The 19,451-nt window shown below is 39.6% G+C and overlaps 1 long non-coding RNA gene across 1 annotated transcript; it reads right to left on the bottom strand.

The window, feature by feature from the left end:
• Nucleotides 1-10,162: 10,162 nt before the first annotated feature.
• LOC131365747 (uncharacterized) lies at nt 10,163-17,511 on the bottom strand. Its single transcript, XR_009206740.1, has 3 exons — nt 16,662-17,511; nt 15,224-15,319; nt 10,163-10,300 (listed from the first exon to the last, which is right to left on the bottom strand). It is a non-coding gene; the product is annotated as an uncharacterized LOC131365747 (long non-coding RNA).
• Between the last annotated feature and the right edge of the window lie 1,940 nt (nt 17,512-19,451).

Here is a 19,451-nt window from a genome sequence, read left to right as displayed (position 1 = left end):
GTGTGTGTGTGTGTGTGTGAGAGAGAGAGAGAGAGAGAGAGAGAGACACTTCTAAAGATGACCAAATGTCTTCATAATGAGAGGACAGTGTCAAAATTCCTCATACCTCATCCTTACAAACTAGTGTGTGTGTGTGTGTGTGTGTGTGAGAGAGAAAGTGAGGACCGAAGCCTATAATGATAGGACCTCATAATCATTACACACATATATATACACTATATTGCCAAAAGTATTCGCTCACCCAGCCAAATAATCAGAATCAGGTGTTCCAATCACTTCCATGGCCACAGGTGTATAAAATCAAGCACCTAGGCATGCAGACTGTTTTTACAAACATTTGTGAAAGAATGGGTCGCTCTCAGGAGCTCAGTGAATTCCAGCATGGAACTGTGATAGGATGCCACTGGTGCAACAAATCCAGTCGTGAAATTTCCTCGCTCCTAAATATTCCACAGTCAACTGTCAGCTGTATTATAAGAACGTGGAAGTGTTTGGGAACGACAGCAACTCAGCCACGAAGTGGTAGGCCACGTAAACTGACGGAGCGGGGTCAGCGGATGCTGAGGCGCATAGTGCGAAGAGGTCGCCAACTTTCTGCAGAGTCAATCGCTACAGACCTCCAAACTTCATGTGGCCTTCAGATTAGCTCAAGAACAGTGCGCAGAGAGCTTCATGGAATGGGTTTCCATGGCCGAGCAGCTGCATCCAAGCCATACATCACCAAGTGCAATGCAAAGCGTCGGATGCAGTGGTGTAAAGCACGCCGCCACTGGACTCTAGAGCAGTGGAGACGCGTTCTCTGGAGTGACGAATCACGCTTCTCCATCTGGCAATCTGATGGACGAGTCTGGGTTTGGCGGTTGCCAGGAGAACGGTACTTGTCTGACTGCATTGTGCCAAGTGTAAAGTTTGGTGGAGGGGGGATTATGGTGTGGGGTTGTTTTTCAGGAGCTGGGCTCGGCCCCTTAGTTCCAGTGAAAGGAACTCTGAATGCTTCAGCATACCAAGACATTTTGGACAATTCCATGCTCCCAACTTTGTGGGAACAGTTTGGAGCTGGCCCCTTCCTCTTCCAACATGACTGTGCACCAGTGCACAAAGCAAGGTCCATAAAGACATGGATGACAGAGTCTGGTGTGGATGAACTTGACTGGCCTGCACAGAGTCCTGACCTCAACCCGATAGAACACCTTTGGGATGAATTAGAGCGGAGACTGTGAGCCAGACCTTCTCGTCCAACATCAGTGTGTGACCTCACAAATGCGCTTCTGGAAGAATGGTCAAAAATTCCCATAAACACACTCCTAAACCTTGTGGACAGCCTTCCCAGAAGAGTTGAAGCTGTTATAGCTGCAAAGGGTGGACTGACATCATATTGAACCCTATGGATTAGGAATGGGATGTCACTTAAGTTCATATGCGAGTCAAGGCAGGTGAGCGAATACTTTTGGCAATATAGTGTATATATATATATATATATATATATATATACTGTTTGAATTTTACACATTCAAACTGAAATAAAACTTTGTGTAAAATTTAACAGAGCCTTTGTCTGCTGAGGTTAGGGTTAGCATCGGATTCAGGTGTAGTGTAGCATTAAATCAAGACATTAATAATTATGTCAGTGGAAAGTTCTCACAAGGAGCGCAAGGTGTGTGTATGTGTGTGTGTGTGTGTGTGTGTGTGTATGTGCACTTATCCTTAAATAACCTGAGCTGCTTCGAGCACACTCTGTTCCTAAGTGTGTAAATCTCTTCTTACTCAGCAGAATATCGACTATAATAAACTCCAGGTTTAATAATTATTATGTCTTTATTATTAAAGTCTGAGTGATGATAAGAGGTTTGAAACCACACACACACGCACACACAGTCTTACAAAACTCAACGCAAGAAACCAAAACCAAGTGTTATAGACTATTATTAAGTAGTTATATATAGTTAAATTATTTTAGTATTTATATTTACATTATTTTTCTTTTCAGTGAATCTAATAGATATAGTGTGGTACATTTGAGCTGCTTTTTATTTAGTTATTTATTTTATTTATTTATTTTATTTTTTTATTGAGTTTACTTTAGATGTATCAGTTAATTAAAATATAATAGATAAAATTAAATAATATGTAGTTGTATAAAAAAAAATCTAGATTATTATAATTATTATATATTTTAGTATTTTTCTTTTTCTTTGGACGGTTTCTTTAGAGTTCGGTTGCTGATCTGAGATCAGGTTTCTCTCACTATATTAAACAACTTATATATTGGTTCCTGCCTGCAGATATTTCTAATTTAAACTTTAGTCTCTATGTTCAACCCATTTATGGAAAGTTGAAGGTGTGTGTGTGTCTGTGGGAAAGACATTTTATTCCACATAAGTAATCCGTCTTTAGTTTGAAAAAGATAAAAGGAACCAAATCCGCTGCTAAACGTGTCTCAGTCGATCCACTGCATTTAAAGTCAATCGTTTCAATTTTATTTTTGGCCAAAATGTTACACACACACACACTTTTTCCTTTGTGGTAAATTTATACGACTGGATAACGTTCAGGCTCTGGAACGTAATGGCACCGAGGTTCCTCTAGACTTTTTTCAGCTTTCTCTCTTGATCCCTTTCCTGTCACAGTCTAACGGAGGGATGAAAGATCCCACGTCTGGAATATTACTGAGGTGAATTTGAAGCTTGAGCATGAAAACTCATAACTCCCTCCATCTCTCCCTCCATCTCTCTCTCTCGCTCTCTCTCTCACTCTCTCAGGGACCCACTGATGGGGAATGCTTTAATAATTTAGCATGGCCTTAAACTAATCTATTCCAAGCACCCAGTCGGTATTTTTATTGAGCAAACGTGACGATGATTGAATGGAATCATTTACTCAGTGCCGCTGAACGGTGTGGGAATTTACTTATACACGTCTTCGGATGGGGGGATTAAATCTGGCAACCTGGCAACCGCACTGTTTGGTAAAGCAATTGATGAAGGTGAAAAGACGTTCAAAGGGAAATCGTATTTTCTCAGCAGGCAATGTTTCAACACACGAGTGTTAATACACTTAATGTGTAAACGGTCGTGTGTGTGTGTGTGCGTGTGTGTGTGTGCGTGTGTGTGTGCTGTATCACTGAAAATGTCTTCAACAAGACCCCCTCAAACCTAACCTAGTCAACAAGATCTGTTAAAAAGTTGTTTATTTCTGTGTCTTTGTTTAAAATTGAAAAAATTACAAAAAATAAAATTTTAAAATCAATTTTTTCAAAAATCAAATAATTTATTTTTTGTTTTAATTGATTGATTGATTGATTTTTGTGACTCTTTCTCGTCCTTGGTTTAAATATATTAATAAAAATTATAAGAATAAAATATAAAAACTAGACATGCTTGCTTAATTATTTATTTAATTATTCAATTGTTTATTTACATTTTCGGACATTTTTTTATCCTTGATTTAATGATATGGTAACCAGTATTTAAAAGGGAAAAAATAACTTAAAAGTTATTTATTTAATTAATTTATTGAATGTAATTTTTTTATACGATTTGAAGGATATCAGCATCACTGAATTTTTTTTTTCTTAATTACTGAATTGTATTTTTAAGGGGCATGCTTTTTTATTTATTTACTATTTATATTTATCTATTAATTAATTAATTAATTAATGTATTTACTTTGAAAGCCATTTTATTATTGTTTTTTTATTTTTATTTTCTTTATTTAAAAGTGATTTTTTTTTCTCCCTTGGGATCGTTTGTGTGCGCCATTTTATTGTTGTTATTTTCTATATTTAAAGTAGTAGCTCGGGGTTGGGGGGGTGCGGGTGGGGGAGGGGGTTGGGTGTATGTGTTAGTGTTTTCGTTTTTTAAATATAGTTGCTGTGATTTGAGTACTTTTAGAGATTCCGAGAAGCGCACCATATGTTTCCCTGTCTGGGTGCGGACGTGGGCGTGAGTGGTGAGAACGGAAGCACTGAAATGTGGCACGGACGTGGAGGCTGAATTATTGATGAGCTAGACAGTGGAGGTGTTGAGGAAAGCTGGCTTGGCAGATCCACTACGGGCTCCAGAATGTTTAAAGAAGCCACACACACACACACACACACACACACACACACACACACACACACATATATATATATATAGTCAGTATGTCAGAGAGTTTGCACATTATGTCCAAATGTTTTCAAAATCACTTCATCCAGCTTTCAGATCAAACCCTCCGACGTCTCGGCGTCTTCGAGCAGCTTCTGGCTCTGGTTTTTTATTTTCCTCTCATGTATTTTGCATCCTTGGCACGAGCGTCAGTCTTTTGGGTCTGTTCCTGTTACTGCCCATCAAAGCCTTTCATCCAAACTGCTGATCTTTTGTGTCATAACAAAGCACCGTCCACTTTCCCGGACTAATTGGACGAGCTGTAACTGCTTTTTGGGGTTTTATTTTATTTTATTTTTCGCCAGCTGACATGACGTCTCTTTCTTTTTTTCCCTCTAATATATTTTCATTATCACGTCCACTTGGGCGATCCCGCCAGCAGAGCGAACGCTGTGGCGTCCCAGCAGGCAGATGTGTTCTTGAGGATGGAGGAATTTCAGCTATGAGCTATTAGCTGTGAGACGTGTTTAATGAAATATAAATAATAAGAAAAAATGATTGCTTCCTGTGTCTTTCAGCATAAACAAGCTCTTGAATGTCATCATATTGTGTCATTTTTCCAGATGTTTTGTCACTCACTTTTCCTTGCTAACTCATCAGCAGCGAACTAGCAAATACCAGGCTAGGCTAGCTATCTGAGCAACTTAACGAGTATGCTATACCTTTTAGCTAACAACTTTACCACATAAACAAAGGAAATAATACAATAATTTAACAGTTTTCAGTAAGTGCTTTCTTTACACAATCATTTACACTGGATTTGGAATTTAGCATAGCCGCTCCACTTTCTAATACGTTTTTAAGAGATTGGAGGAAAAAAGAGAACCCTGAGGAAACTTTTTTGAATGGAATTGTGGGGTTCAGAATTGGCCAAAAATGTTAAAATAAAAGAACAGATACTTTTCAGGGATGATTGGAAAGTGAATAGCTAGAGGTTAAATGTCAATACTTAATTAATTATTTAATTTATTTATTTTTTATTTAACTTTTTTAAATTCCCCATCCTTCTTTTAAGTATATTTAGCATAATTTCAAAGACATTCTTTCCGTTTTTTTATTGATTTGTTTGTTTCGTTAATCATTCATTTGTTTGGATTTATTTATTTTTTAAATTATGATTTTATTATTCTTTAAGTACAGTAACTGCAAATATAAAACAGTTTCAATGTTTGTTTTTTTGTTAGTTATCTTTGCTTCAACTATATAATAACTACTTATTGAAGGATAACACAGTTTCAGAAATGTCTTATTTATTGTTTTAATAATTAATTCATGAGTTAATGTATAGTTTGTTTATTTATTTATCAATTAATATTTGTGATTATTTACTTTATCACACACACTTATCTTTGGATTAAATACACGTAGTTGCCATAGTTTGAAGGGTAAGAAGGGATTTTTCTTTCTTTCTTTCTTTCTTTCTTTCTTTCTTTCTTTCTTTCTTTCTTTCTTTAATATAGTTGTCATAACTTGAAGGATAAAAAAGCATCAGAACCAAATTTGTTTATTTGATTGTTTGTTTAATTATTATTATTATTATTATTATTATTATTATTATTATTATTATTATTATTATTATTATTATTAATTTATTTTTAATTATAGTAACTGCAAAGATAAAACACAAAAAATATTTATTTATGTATTCATTCATTCATTCATTCATTCATTCATTTATTTATTGTTCTCAGCCTCTGTCGGTGGTGTCTAAAATATAAAATAAGTGTGTTAGAGTGTAATAAGTGTATAAGAGTTTTAGGGATCAGATCTGCAGAGTCGTTCTTATTTTAATCCCGATTTAAACTCTTGGAGGTAAAGCTGCCACACTTCTCTCTACACCAGAGGCTGACCGACCTGACCCGGAGTGATGGGTCTGGTGTAGATGAGGAGGTTGTCTCCGATTACCAATGCACTCAATTTGCAATTTTTCCAGTGGTGTGGTCATTAGCGATGGAGGCGGTCCTAACTGAGGTGGAAATAGTGATTCATCAATCAAACTGAGGATGACTTCATCACATAAATAATAAGTCTGGGGAAACAGAAATCATTGGTGTTGCTTATGAAAATATCGCATAAATTAATTCATGCATTTTATGCATTTCATGTAAAACCATGTACTGTAAAGAATTCATCAAAAGATTAATATACAGCACTTCATCTACACTGTGAAACAGAAATATGTCAGGTTTAAGAAAACATCGGTTTAATATTAAAAGAAATGACGTTTCTTACTAAAACATGCTTTCATAAACTTTTTTTTTGAAACACTTTTTTTAATTACTAGCTCAAATGATGAATAAGCAGAGGAGCCAAGCACATGAGTTTGTGGGGGTAAGAGTGTGATGATTTACTCCTAACTGTTTAAAACTAAGCAGAAAGGTTTAAAATTTCTTTGTAAAATTAGTTTTGCTGTTTGATTTCATGCCAGAGACGATTCTTGTGTCCATCCATCCAATCAGATTTCTTCAAGCTTAAAGTTTCTGAAGCTTGTGGCCAGAAAAGTGTAGATGGCTGTAGGCTGAGAAAAAAGCACTTGAAAGTACAGGTTACATTTTGAAGAATATTCATTATGTTCAATTTATTATTATTATTATTATTATTATTATTATTATTATTATTATTAATATTAATAATAATAATAATAATAATAATAATAATAATAATAATAATAATAATAATAATAAATTAATAAATAAATAAATAAATTAATTAATTAATCAGTGGAAAGCAAAGGTAAAAAAAACAAAAGCCAGACAAGATTCTTTCACTTTTTGTGAATCAAATAAATAAATAAAATAAATAAATAAATGGAAATAAAAGAAAAAAGGGCAGACAAGTCAATCAATTAATTAAATAAATAAAACAAATAAAGAAAGAAATGAATGAATGAATGAATGAATGAGTGAGTGAAAAATAAATAAATAAATAAATAAATAAATAAATAAATAAATTTAAATCAAAGACAAAAAGGCAAGCAAGATTTGTTTACTTTTTTATAATCAATTAATTAATGGATGAATGAATGAATGAATTAATGAATGAATGAATGAAAGAATGAATGAATGAACCAAAATAAATAAATGGAAATTTAAGACAAAAAGGTAGACAAGATCTGTTTACATTTTTCATAGTAAATGAATGAATTAAATAAATAAACAAAGAAAAAAAAGAAATGAATCAATGAATCAATGATTGAATGAATGTTTGATTGTTTATTTATTAACATTTAACATAAAAATAAATAAAATCAGCAGCAAGTTTTAATTAATAACATCATCTGTAATTATTGTGTATTATTCTACAATTTCCTGTATATTGTATATTAATATTTCCCCCAGAATTCCACGAGAGCTAGGGTGTTTACTCTGAACCACATTCATACTCTTATAGCAGCTCAAACCCACTATATTATGTAGAAATGGCAGAAATTCTTTCGAGTGAATAGATAAATGAAAGATGCTGCTGGCACACGGAAACGAGACGGCAACAAGCCGAGCTGCAGGACGACGTACAGCTCTATAATGACTGCATTAAGTAGGAACAGGTGCAGATGATCACCAACAGGTGGATTGTGGCTGAAGCTGGAGTGCAACAGTCAGGGAAATGTTGTTATATCTATACTACACATCTGCGCTTTTCCACTTTATTACGTCCGCCTCGTTCTGTAGCTGTGCTTACTTTCAGTGCTTCAGTACTGACTTTACTGAAGAGTTACAGTATACTAGCTCAAGACTATCAAAATTCTTTGAATATCTTATTTTATATATACATACAAATTTATTTATTTATTTATTTATTTATTTATTTATTTATTTGTTTATTTATTTATTTATTTATATACACAATTTATATAATAGTAAATTATTATAAATAAATGAATAAATGAATGAATGAATGAATGAATGAATAAATAAATAAATAAATAAATAAATAAATAAATAAATAAATAAATAAATAAATAAATAAATAAATAAATGTGGCCACTATATTTAATGCAAAGTTAACAAATTTTGTGCCTTTGCTAATTCTTATTCTACACAAAAAACGTAGCTCAGCCTTTTTACTTTCAACCAAGTTACTTCTAACGTTAAAGTTCCTACAATAATACAATATTGTCTTACAATAAATTTAATAACACAAATGTATTTCTGATTTTCTATATAATCCTACTGCAATGTAATCTGCTAGTATTGTATATTATTACAGTAATTATTATTACAGTTTATATCACTTCCACTTAATTTTAATTTGACTTATTTTTACTTTCGTTAGCCTTTACATCTTTTACTAAAACTTGTAAATGAATGAAGTTCTGTCTGCTTATATACCTGTAAACCTGGATAAACATATACAGCGGAATCTCGGCATACAAATTTAATTCATGGAGGCGAGTTCTTAAGGTGAAAATGTGTACTGTAAAACAAACCTTCCCATAAGAAATAATGTAAATGCAGATAATCCAGCCGCCCAAAAATATGACCAATATTCCCAATATGAAGCGTATGGAAACTGTATGGCTGCTTACAAAGAACTGACCCAAGCCAAGCGTTCCATGTAAAAGCTCCTCACAGGAAGTCGTGCCACCAAGCCTGGGCTAAAAATAGAACAGACCACCCACGCCCCCAGTCTATCAACAAAAAAACACCCAAGAAATCACCTAGCTTTTGAACACATGCTGAAGGAAATGTTGGTATCATGAGTTGACTCTTTCGCAACAGCTTTCACTGACTGAAAAAAATTCATAAAATTGGTAAAATCGCTTCAGTTGGCTTTCCACTGATGCTAAGAGGTTTTGAACGGCTCCCGGACGTACGCGTGACTTAGTCGGCGTTTGGTTCGATCGTATTCTGATGCAAATTTCTTGCAAAATTTTAATTCTTAAGGGGGAAATCCGTAAAGGAGGGCATTCGTATGCCGAGGTTCAACTGTAGATGTTTAACTGTTATTTAGTTGTGTTTATTGTGATTAATATTTAAGTATATAATTGCTTGCAGTAATGTACTGTATTTTAAAAGCTAAAAATAAATGTTAGTGTTTCAATGTGAATAAAAACAGTACACCTACAAACAATGCAGAACAAGAACAACAAAAAAAGGTTAGGTGCCTGGATTCTGGATATTTTTGTTCTTCGGTTTTCAACATGAATCTAAACGGCGTGTTTTTGCGAAGCGGAACAATAAAAGGAGTGGCAATATCACATTACCGCATTACAGAAAGACTCTGGTTCAGCTGGACCAGGCATGCCATGTGTGTCATTCTCCCATTATCAAATTTTGGTCCTCAAACAATAAGGGACATTGGATTTCGAGGCCTCAGGAATCCCCCTCCTCCCCGGTCCTCCTTCGTATCATTGTTTCACAGTCAGGCAGGGAAGCTCTGAATCTGTCATCGACCCATTCAGAGAGAAACCGATCCCGAACCAGTCAGGATGCCAGCAGGCCGTGTAAATGACACACAATACCAGTGCTGAGAATGAAAAGGCGTGCAGGACGGATCCCACATGCCTCGTAAAAAAGCCCAACGGACAGGAAGTCGACGCTGGAGCCATTGTGAGATCCTGTTGTGTTTATTATTTAGAAGGGGATGTTCACTCCACCAAGGTCAGGTCAGAGTATTTATTTAAAAAAGGGTATATATGATTAGAACATTTTCTGTTGGATAAGACTTCCCATACTTTGGGGTTTTTTATGTTCTTTAATCAGGTGTGCATCAAAAGAATTAAAAAAATAATCATTAAAAATATATATAATGATCAAATGTCGAATTTTTTATACTATACGAAAATAAAAATAAATAAATAAAAATAGGAGAAAATTTAATTTTAAAAAGCAAGCAAATATTCTTACATTTTTTGCATTTGTAGAATAATAATAATAATAATAATATTAATAAATTAATATTTTTTATAAATTATAAAAAAAATGGTAAAAAAAATGTAAGCATGAAAAACACATTAAAAAACAGGATTTAAAAAAAAAAAATTATCATGGAATCATGGATATCTTGACGTCTTCTGTCGTGTTTTTAATATCTATGGAAGGAGTCTCCAGTCTCGGGGCTTGGTAAAAGTCTAATTTTCTTTGGCATTTAATTGAATAAAAAGGCTGAGGGACCGACTGTTTCCTGCTGAGAATGTGAAGAACAAGAAGACTCAGCTGTAATAAAGAATGAGACAAAGAAAGAGATACAATATAAATATTATTATTATTAGAATTATTATAATAATTAATGGAACTCTATAGAAATATAAAAAGATGTTAATGTGTCATTGTTTTAATCTATAAAAATGTTGGGTTTTTTTTCATTTGTTTTGTTTTGTTTTGTTTGTTTTTCAATAAATCATCTTCCGGTAGGGAGCAGAAACGATGCTCCATCACACCACTGTGTCGTTAATTATTTCCCCAGAACAGCGTGATGCAGAGTGGTTTATTCCTCAGTGTCTTTTTGTGAGGACGGGGTGTGTGTGTGTGTGTGTGTGTGTGGGTGGGTGGGGGGGGTATGGGTGTGTGTGGGGGTGTGTGATGCGCTTTGGGGGGGAAACACAGTGTCTGGGTAATTATCCAGTCGGTGTCCTGGAGGTTAATGAAACGATTCTTAATGTCACTAAAAGTCCGCCACGAGAGGGATCTGTTGGAGAAACATCACTCTTCCCTCTCTCTTTCTCCCTCTATCTCTCTCTTTCTCTGCTGTTGTCATTCCCTCTATCCTTTACTTGTTCTTTTTCCCTCCAGTCATCTGCAAATCTAAATCTCAATTGTTCTCTTTCTCGCTCATCTCTCTCTCTCTCTCTCTCTCTCTCTCTCTCCCTCTTTGTCAATCGCTTTCTCACTATCTCTCTCTCTCTCTCTCTTTCTCTCTCTTCCTCCCACAATCGCTCTGCTGTTGTCTTTCCCTCTATCCTTTTCTTGTTGTTTTTCTCTCCAGTCATCTGCAAATCTCCATCTCTACTGTTCTCTCTCTTGCTCATCTCTCTCTCTGTCTCTCTTTTTCACTCATTCTCTCTCTCTGTCTCTCTCATCCCTCTCTCTTTCTTCCCCAATCTTTCTTTCTCTGTTGTTGTCTTTCCCTCTATCCTTTACTTGTACTTTTTCTCTCCAGACATCTGCGAATCTCCATCTCTTTCATTCTCTCTCTCTCTCTCTCTCTCTCTCTCTCACTCACTCTTGCTCTTTCTCTCTCTATCTCTGTCTTGCAGCGTTTTTTCCCCCTACTGTTAGCTATTTGTCAGGGTTTGTGTGCACATTAGTGAGAGGGTGTGTGTGTGTGAGTGTGTGTGTGTGTGTGTGAGTGTGTGTGAGTGTGTGTGTGTGTGTGTGAGTGTGTGTGTGTGTGTGTGAGTGTGTGTGAGTGTGTGTGTGTGTGTGTGTGTGTGTGTGTGAGTAATGGAAAGGACATGGCGGCTGTTTATTAAACAGTGTTTATTAATATCTCTGCTCTCTGGGGCTCTGTAGAGGACGCCGTTCCTGTTCCTCGCTCACGTTCCTTCTCACATTTTTTTTCTTCTTGATGCCGAACACACAGAGAGAGTTGTGTGTGTCTGTGAGAGCTGTGTGTGTGTCTGTGAGAGCTGTGTGTGTGTCTGTGAGAGCTGTGTGTGTGTCTGTGAGAGTTGTGTGTGTCTGTGAGAGCTGTGTGTGTGTCTGTGAGAGCTGTGTGTGTGTCTGTGAGAGCTGTGTGTGTGTCTGTGAGAGCTGTGTGTGTGTCTGTGAGAGCTGTGTGTGTGTGAGAGAGCTGTGTGTGTGTCTGTGAGAGCTGTGTGTGTGTCTGTGAGAGCTGTGTGTGTGTCTGTGAGAGTTGTGTGTGTCTGTGAGAGCTGTGTGTGTGTGTGAGAGCTGTGTGTGTGTCTGTGAGAGCTGTGTGTGTGTCTGTGAGAGCTGTGTGTGTGTCTGTGAGAGTTGTGTGTGTATCTGTGAGAGTTGTGTGTGTGTGTCTGTGAGAGCTGTGTGTGTGTGAGAGAGCTGTGTGTGTGTCTGTGAGAGCTCTGTGTGTGTCTGTGAGAGCTGTGTGTGTGTCTGTGAGAGCTCTGTGTGTGTCTGTGAGACCTGTGTGTGTATCTGTGAGAGCTGTGTGTGTGTCTGTGAGAGCTCTGTGTGTGTCTGTGAGAGCTGTGTGTGTGTCTGTGAGAGTTGTGTGTGTCTGTGAGAGCTCTGTGTGTGTCTGTGAGAGCTGTGTGTGTGTCTGTGAGAGTTGTGTGTGTCTGTGAGAGCTCTGTGTGTATCTGTGAGAGTTGTGTGTGTATCTGTGAGAGCTGTGTGTGTGTCTGTGAGAGCTCTGTGTGTGTCTGTGAGAGCTGTGTGTGTGTCTGTGAGAGTTGTGTGTGTCTGTGAGAGCTCTGTGTGTGTCTGTGAGACCTGTGTGTGTGTCTGTGAGAGCTGTGTGTGTGTCTGTGAGAGTTGTGTGTGTATCTGTGAGAGCTGTGTGTGTGTCTGTGAGAGCTCTGTGTGTGTCTGTGAGAGCTGTGTGTGTGTCTGTGAGAGTTGTGTGTGTCTGTGAGAGCTCTGTGTGTGTCTGTGAGAGCTGTGTGTGTGTCTGTGAGAGTTGTGTGTGTCTGTGAGAGCTGTGTGTGTGTCTGTGAGAGCTGTGTGTGTGTGAGTGTTCTGTGTGTGTCTGTGAGAGCTGTGTGTGTGTCTGTGAGACCTGTGTGTGTCTGTGAGAGCTGTGTGTGTGTCTGTGAGAGCTGTGTGTGTGTCTGTGAGAGCTGTGTGTGTGTCTGTGAAGTTGTGTGTGTGTCTGTGGGACCTGTGTGTGTGTCTGTGAGACCTGTGTGTGTGTCTGTGAGAGTTGTGTGTGTGTCTGTGAGAGCTGTGTGTGTGTCTGTGAGAGCTGTGTGTGTGTCTGTGAGAGTTGTGTGTGTGTCTGTGAGACCTGTGTGTGTGTCTGTGAGAGCTGTGTGTGTGTCTGTGGGACCTGTGTGTGTGTCTGTGAGAGCTGTGTGTGTGTCTGTGAGAGCTGTGTGTGTGTCTGTGGGACCTGTGTGTGTGTCTGTGGGACCTGTGTGTGTGTCTGTGAGAGTTGTGTGTGTGTCTGTGAGAGCTGTGTGTGTGTCTGTGGGACCTGTGTGTGTGTGTGTGTGAGAGCTGTGTGTGTGTCTGTGAGAGTTGTGTGTGTGTCTGTGAGAGCTGTGTGTGTGTCTGTGAGAGCTGTGTGTGTGTCTGTGAGAGCTGTGTGTGTGTCTGTGAGAGCTGTGTGTGTGTCTGTGAGAGCTGTGTGTGTGTCTGTGAGACCTGTGTGTGTGTCTGTGAGAGCTGTGTGTGTTTCTGTGAGACCTGTGTGTGTGTGTCTGTGAGAGCTGTGTGTGTGTGTCTGTGAGAGCTGTGTGTGTGTCTGTGAGACCTGTGTGTGTCTGTGAGAGCTGTGTGTGTGTCTGTGAGAGCTGTGTGTGTGTCTGTGAGAGCTGTGTGTGTGTGTGTGTCTTTGGGACCTGTGTGTGTGTCTGTGAGACCTGTGTGTGTGTCTGTGAGACCTGTGTGTGTGTCTGTGAGAGCTGTGTGTGTGTGTGTGAGACCTGTGTGTGTGTCTGTGAGACCTGTGTGTGTGTCTGTGAGAGCTGTGTGTGTGTGTGTGAGAGCTGTGTGTGTGTCTGTGAGAGCTGTGTGTGTGTGTGTGTCTTTGGGACCTGTGTGTGTGTCTGTGAGACCTGTGTGTGTGTCTGTGAGAGCTGTGTGTGTGTCTGTGAGAGCTGTGTGTGTGTGTGTGAGAGCTGTGTGTGTGTCTGTGAGACCTGTGTGTGTGTCTGTGAGAGCTGTGTGTGTGTGTGTGAGACCTGTGTGTGTGTCTGTGAGAGTTGTGTGTGTGTGTCTGTGAGAGCTGTGTGTGTGTCTGTGAGAGCTGTGTGTGTGTGTGAGAGCTGTGTGTGTGTCTGTGAGAGCTGTGTGTGTGTCTGTGAGAGCTGTGTGTGTGTGTCTGTGAGAGCTGTGTGTGTGTCTGTGAGAGCTGTGTGTGTGTCTGTGAGACCTGTGTGTGTGTGTGTGAGAGCTGTGTGTGTGTGTCTGTGAGAGCTGTGTGTGTGTCTGTGAGAGCTGTGTGTGTGTCTGTGAGACCTGTGTGTGTGTGTGTGAGAGCTGTGTGTGTGTCTGTGAGACCTGTGTGTGTGTCTGTGAGACCTGTGTGTGTGTCTGTGAGAGTTGTGTGTGTGTGTCTGTGAGAGCTGTGTGTGTGTCTGTGAGACCTGTGTGTGTGTCTGTGAGACCTGTGTGTGTGTCTGTGAGAGTTGTGTGTGTGTGTCTGTGAGAGCTGTGTGTGTGTCTGTGAGAGCTGTGTGTGTGTCTGTGAGAGTTGTGTGTGTGTGTCTGTGAGAGCTGTGTGTGTGTCTGTGAGAGCTGTGTGTGTGTCTGTGAGAGCTGTGTGTGTGTCTGTGAGACCTGTGTGTGTGTGTGTGTGAGACCTGTGTGTGTCTGTGAGAGCTGTGTGTGTGTCTGTGAGAGTTGTGTGTGTGTGTGTGTGTGTGAGTGTTGTGTGTGTGTCTGTGAGAGTTGTGTGTGTGTCTGAGAGTTGTGTCTGTGTGTGAGTGTTGTGTGTGTCTGAGAGTTGTGTGTGTGTGTGTGTGTGAGTGTTGGGTGTGTCTGAGAGTTGTGTGTGTGTGTGTGTGTGTGTGTCTGTGAGAGTTGTGTGTGTGTGTCTGAGAGTTGTGTGTGTGTGTCTGAGAGTTGTGTGTGTGTCTGAGAGTTGTGTGTGTGTGTGTGTGTGTGTCTGAGAGTTGTGTGTGTGTGTGTGTGTGTGTGAGTGTTGTGTGTGTGTCTGTGAGAGTTGTGTGTGTGTGTGTCTGAGAGTTGTGTCTGTGTGTGAGTGTTGTGTGTGTGTCTGTGAGAGTTGTGTGTGTGTGTGTCTGAGAGTTGTGTCTGTGTGTGAGTGTTGTGTGTGTGTGTGTGAGAGTTGTGTGTGTGAGTGTTGTGTGTGTGTGTGTGAGAGTTGTGTGTGTGTGTGTGTGTGTGTGTGTCTGAGTGTTGTGTGTGTGTCTGTGAGAGTTGTGTGTGTGTGTGTCTGAGAGTTGTGTCTGTGTGTGAGTGTTGTGTGTGTGTGTGTCTGAGAGTTGTGTGTGTGTGTGTGTGTGTAATCACATGTGTTTAAGAAGAGCACACCGTGTCTGGTTTTGATGGAAACTCATCCCGGAGTAACAGCAGCTGGGAGAAAGGCTCCGGTCTTCCCTGAAGAAACGGGAACATCGGAGCATGGCTCTAGAAAACAAACAAACAAACAAAAAGCAACAGCTTGGCATGAGTTACAGTCAGACACAGACTCTGTTCTCCATGCGTATCCCTTCTTTTTCTTTTCTCACTATCTATCCTCTTTTCTCTCTATCTCTCTCTATCTCTTTGTTTTTTTGTAACTGTCTCTCTTTTTTCCTGTATCTCTATCTCGCTATCTCACTTCTTCCTTTCCTTCTTTTTCTTCCTCCTTTTCTTCTTCTTCTTCTTCAGAAAAAATCTTTCACTCTTTCTGTCTCTCTTTCAGCACCTCTTCATCCCTCTGTCTTTGCAATGTTCTTTCCCTCTTTTATTCAGTCAGTTAATTTCTTTCCCTCTCTATTTTACTTGCTTTTCTAATTATCATTTTTTTTCTCCTGCAATCCTTCCTTACCTCTCTCTCTCTCTCTCTCTCTCCTGCTTCTTTTCTCCCTCCTTGTAAGCAGCAGGTCCTACATGTCTTGTAAGTTGTGAGAGTTGGTCTCTGTGGATGGGATTAGTTTTTCCAGCTCATCCCACAGATGTTTGATGGGACTGAGATCTGGGGAATGTGGAGGCGAGGAACATCATCCTGCAGTGTCCTCTTTCAAGTGCTCCCCACCTCCACAACTTGGACTCGAGGTTTCCCAGCAGAACATTATATTTTTGGTAGGTAGTAACCCCTGCTTCCTGGACACATCTCACAAGACCTGCTGTTTTGGAGATGATCTGATCTTCTGGTCTTTCTCACACAGAATCTTACACTTGCTCATTTTTCCTCCTTACAAATCTTTGACTTCAGAAACTGACAGTTTCCCTGGTGTCTAATATACCCCACCCTGACAGTCGCCATGGTAACGAGATAAACAGTGTTCTTCACTCAACCTGTCAGTTTTATTGTTCTGGATGATCTCTCTCTCCCTCTCTCTGTCTTTCTGTCTCTCTTTCTCTCTCTCTGTGCTGTCCCTCTTTGTCTCTCTCTCTCTCTCTCTGTCTCTCTTTCTCTCTCTCTGTGCTCTCCCTCTTTGTCTCTCTCTCTCTCTGTGTCTCTCTCTCTCTGTCTGTCTCTGTCTCTCACTCTGTGTCTCAGTCTCTCTCTCTCTTTCTTTGTGTGTGTGTCTCTCTCTCTCTCTCTCTCTTTTCCTCACACTCCACCATCCTTCTTACAGGTCCTATAGTATATACTTTGATCAATTTCTTTCTCATTTTCCCTCAGATTTGCTTTACTTCTTTCCTTTTCCTCTCTCCTTTTTGTTCTCTCTCTCTCTCTCTCTCTCTCTCTCTCTCTCTCTCTTTTAACAATGGTTCTCACTATCTCACTTCCATGGCTCTGTGTGTGGTATTAAGTGCTCACCCCCTGCTCGCTGAATCCATATTTCTCACTGTCTCTCTTTCACTCTCCATCCATCTAGTCCTCTTTCTCTTTTACTCAATATCATTCTTTTCATTCGTTCGTTCCCTCCTTATCTCCATCTTTCAGTCACCATCCACCTTTACTTCTCTCCGTTCTTTTTCTCTCCAGTCATCTGCAATTCTCCATCTCTGTCATTCTCGCTCATCTCTCTCTCTTTCTCGATTAATGTTTACAATCGTCTAACTTACAGTTTTTCTATTTCTATCTATAGTCTTCTCACAATCCCTCTCTCTCTCTCTCCCTCTCTCTACAAATCACTGTCTCTGTCGTTCTCGCCATCTCTCAAACGTGGCTCATCTAGAAACCACAGTCACAGTGTGCGAGGCTTTAAGTGTTCATTTCTCTCTCTCTCTCTCTCTCTCTCTCTCTCGCTCTCTCTCTCTTTGCGTGTGTGTGTGTGTAGAGAGAGAGAGAGAGAGAGAGAGAGAGAGAGAGAGGAGGAGCTCAGAGCGGCGCTGCAGCTCTTCGCGTGCTCAGAGAAGAGGAGAGAGAGAGAGAGAGAGAGACTCAGACTCCCCATCCGCGGTTCTCCCTCCGTCAGTTCGCTCCAGGCTCGCGGCTCTTTCGGAAGGATGCGCGCGCTCCCGGTGCTCTTCTCCGTAGCTGCTCTCCTCCTGCACTCCTCTCCGGTAAAAAAAATCAACCCCCACGAATCTTATCCTCTTATCCTTCTTTTTTTCCGCTTTTCTTTCATTTTGCGTGCTTTCATCCCGGCGCTTCCGTTCTGCGCATCAGTTCTCGGAGATCCTCCGCTTTACAAAAAAAAAGTCGATCCTGAACACGCGAGCTGCTCCGGGACTGAATCCTTCTTTCCAGGACTTTCGGTTTTTCTTCCTTCTTCTTCTTTTCCTTCTTCTTCCTCTTTTCCTTTTTCTCCCTGCACTTGATCCGACTGAAAAGCTTAATAAACCAGGGTGGATTTTACCGGGGGGAAAAACGCGCGCGCGAAGAGATGAGCTCTGTGGATATGTGTGTGTGTGTGTGCGGTGTAAATGTTACGCACCGGCAGGATTTTTATTATTCTTTTTCCTTCTTTCTTTCTTTAAGTGGGAGATGAACAGAAGAATGCATTTCTCCCATTGCTGGAATATAGTCAGGATTGATCCGGGATTAGATCTGAATTGAAATCTGATGTTTGTGCTGATTTGGCAACAATATTCCTGCAGTGCACATTTTACTGCCACCTGAAGCTGAAAACTCTAACACACTACACACCTCTCGAAAAAGGTTGACATGGATGAAGTGTGTGTGTGTTACAGCAGGAGACACTAAAATGTGCAGTCCAGGATAAAGGGGGGAAGGGGGGTGGGGGGTTAAAGACCTGCATCTCCTCAGAGCTTCACGCTCCGATACGAGCGGAGTTTCCAGTGGTGCAGGAACTGCATTAACAACTCCTGCTTTGCAAATCATTTATCCACGAGACATTCAGGAAGGAAACCCGGCTGTCTGATGTCTGGCAGGTGGATGTGTCTGTGTCCAAGCGGCAGAAGGAGAATCCGTGTCCAAATGTTGTATATAATGTAGATTAGATCCTGCTACTGAAAAATGATAGCATTTCCTTAATGCGATACAAGTCACTGAAGAAAAAGGGAGCGTGATGAATGAATGTTCTTTAGCCGTTTTGAAGGTGTGTAAAGTTGCGTGCATGTCTAGAGTCCTGCATGACTGTGGGGTGCTGTTTTAAACCGAATGGAGATCAGATTTTCCCTTTTAAAATGAAGGTACAGATGTCAGAAAAGCTTGAACATCAGGATCTCGTCTCTGACATTGAGTTAGAAAGCTTGTTGATTTATTCATATATTTTCTTTTCCTATACCACTGCTCTAAAAGTCCAAAGCTGTCAGTTTAAGTGTATATATATATATATAGTTGCTATGTTACTGTGTCCAACTGGCAGGAAGACAAGCCTGAGTGAATTGCTGTTTAAAACAAGATAGATCCGATCTCGCTCTTAAAATAACGCTGCCAGAAGAGCTTCTCAATGTGTAAAGATGGTGCCTTAATAATTGCTGGTGGTTTCTTGAGAAACACGACGATTTTCAGACTTGAAAGATGAAAATATATGGATGTGGAATTTCAGGTGAGATCCGATCTCATCAGGCATGGCTGTTTGCAACGGTATAGATTTGATTCGTCTCCTCAAAACAAAGTTTTCGGAAAAGTTTTAAATGAGTCATTTGATAAATTAAAGTTCTTTAACTGTCCTTTACTAGGTTCCTTAAGGATGATCCTTAAGGAACCAAGAAATAAACAGTTAAAGTTCTAACCTTTGATCATGAGGAAGTTGATGACTATTACATCCTTGTTGCACTCTAAAGGATCAAGATCCTTTCCTGGGACTTGCTGTTTAAAATAGTAGATCAGATCTCTTCGTTCACGGGAGGTTTCGGTGGAGAAAAGTTGCTACGAGTCACCTGTGAGTGCTGAATTTGTTGGTGTTTAAAATCAGATTAGATTTTCCTCAAAAAGTAGGTTCTTTAGCTAACGTCCGTATTATTCCAGTGTCCATTTTCTTTTCCGTGAATGTACCACTTTGCTCTAAAGATTCATTTCCGGAGTCGGAAAACTATAGATCGGATCTTGTGTTTTTTTTTTTTTTTTGTTTTGTTGTGTTTGTGTGTGTTCATGGAGTGTTTGAAATGCATTAGATTGGACCTGATAGTGTCTGATACAATAGAAGTCAGTATGAGAAATTTATCGAATGGTTGAATCGGTTCTTTTAATAACGGT

Source organism: Hemibagrus wyckioides, linkage group LG15 (assembly GCF_019097595.1).
Source record: "Hemibagrus wyckioides isolate EC202008001 linkage group LG15, SWU_Hwy_1.0, whole genome shotgun sequence".
NCBI classification, from domain to species: domain Eukaryota; kingdom Metazoa; phylum Chordata; class Actinopteri; order Siluriformes; family Bagridae; genus Hemibagrus; species Hemibagrus wyckioides.
This window is presented reverse-complemented; position numbering and strand designations above follow the sequence as displayed.